A 2,071-nucleotide genomic window follows, 5' to 3' on the forward strand; every position below is an offset into this window, starting at 1 on the left:
ATAAACACTGGAGGTTCTTTGACAGCCGAGTGGTGACAGCGCATGCCATATTACTACAACATCTCAGGTTCAACTCCAGCCTTGTGACGTTTGTTGCATGTTGTACCCCTCTCTCTCCCCGTTTCCAGTCTACTCTGCCATTTGTAGATGAAAAATGAAAAAAAAGTGTGCTACTTATTGGCTGGGAGCTGTGACTTCCTGGAGTCTCTGAAACCTAACAGTAAGACTCCAGGAAGTCCCTGCTCCCAACAAAGAAATAGTCCCATACAAATCCTTCCACCCACTTTGGTATGAATCTTCTCATCTCACTCTCAACAAGAAAGTAAATAAGCGTATTTCCCAAAATGTTCACCTCCTCCTTTAAAAATACCCACCCAGGTCTCATGTTTGTCAGTAACAGTGACACTCAGGTCATTAAAGTAGACGTAAACTGCGGCAACGCTCTTCACACCAGTCAGAGGGCACTCCTGGAGCTTGGCCACAACTCTGAACCAGTCAGCAGCTGATTCGTCACAGTGTGTGATGATGTCATAAGCACCCATGACAGAAATAGTGCCAGTTGTGCCACTGAAAAGAGTAATGGGGCCTCCGGTCTCCAGCCGACACTGTTTGGGATGGCAGCCATGTATACCATTGATGACCTGGCAGTTCTCTGTAACACTGCATGAAAAGTCCTCACACTCAACTTCACCAGATGTTGTACAGTTGCAGCGCCGCTGGCACTGCTCAGATGGGACAGACTCGCCAATCTAAAGAAGAGAGTAAAGCAATTAACAGTATAGTCTGAGCATAGTACATCTTAATATTACTGGGATTTTTATACGTTTTTAAGAGATACATTTCACCAACGGTGTTTGTTTCTTAATTTAATTTACAGAACAATTACTGTATCATATTTTCTGTTACCCTGATATAAAATTACATACACCATGATAGATCACCCACCCTACAGAGAACTAAGGGCTACTTCACCTTATAGGCACGTCCCTTGTAGTAACAGCTACATTCCTCCAGGGCAACACAGTCAGTCCCGTTGAAGTAAAAACCGTCATTACAGGCACAGCCCTCAGCACAAGTGGTGGGACAGTCGATGGTGTCAGTGAGACCAGGACACGGAGAGCCACAGGTTTCAGCGCAGATCTGGTAGTGACTGTTTTCAGGACACTTAACAGCTACGAAAGAAAGCACGTTTAGATGAACTGCTGCAACAATAGCGTAACACTAAACTCCTGGACTATAAACATACAACTAGACAATCTGTATCTGTATTAAAAATAGTTACTGACAAAAATATATATTTCACACAAAAAAAGTGCAGTGGCAACCTGTAAAAAATGCCTGGTCTGATTGGCCTAAAGGAATCATCATTTATCACACAGACAAAAGTACTTACGGCAGAAATCAGACGTCCTCCAGTTATTAATCTTTACTCCAATGGTCTGACAGTCAGTCAGGTATGCTGAGATGCTGCTGCATAGAACGTTGCGGTCTCCATGAGACATGCAGGCATCATAGACACAATCTCTGTAGTAAGACTCAGGACTAAGTTGGCTGTGGCAGGCAGCAAAGGCCCCGTGAGAATTTGTGATGCTTTCACAATCTTTCTCAAAGATTTTCTTTAATGTGCTGTTACATTTGGGGCATTGGTCACCACTGCAGCCATCTTCACAGACCACCCCTTGCATGGACGTTTTCCAGGCTGCTCCAAAGGACTGGATATCCTTGGTAATATTTCCATCAGGGAGCTCAAACTCATCTGTCTTGATGTCGTTATAATTGCCACACAGGCCGCAGGTTTTGTCCTTGTAGTTTCCAGGAACAGTAATAGTGACTTTGTAGATCATGTCGTAAGTCACCTTCAAGCCAAAGTCAGTTGTGATAGCATAGTGGAAGCCCTCCTGGAAGACTTCCACTTGTCCGTCATTGAGGTTAAGAGGAATGGTTGTCAAGTTGCCATTCACCTTGAGAACACAAATCAAAGATAAGCTGTGTTAGATTTATTTTTATAGTTTTCAGTTAAGTAAATTATGCAATTTCTGGTAATTAAGTTCCTTTCTATTATCAATTAAAA

The sequence above is a fragment of the Epinephelus moara genome, chromosome 22 (genome assembly GCF_006386435.1).
Source record: "Epinephelus moara isolate mb chromosome 22, YSFRI_EMoa_1.0, whole genome shotgun sequence".
In the NCBI taxonomy this organism is placed as follows: Eukaryota; Metazoa; Chordata; class Actinopteri; order Perciformes; family Serranidae; genus Epinephelus; species Epinephelus moara.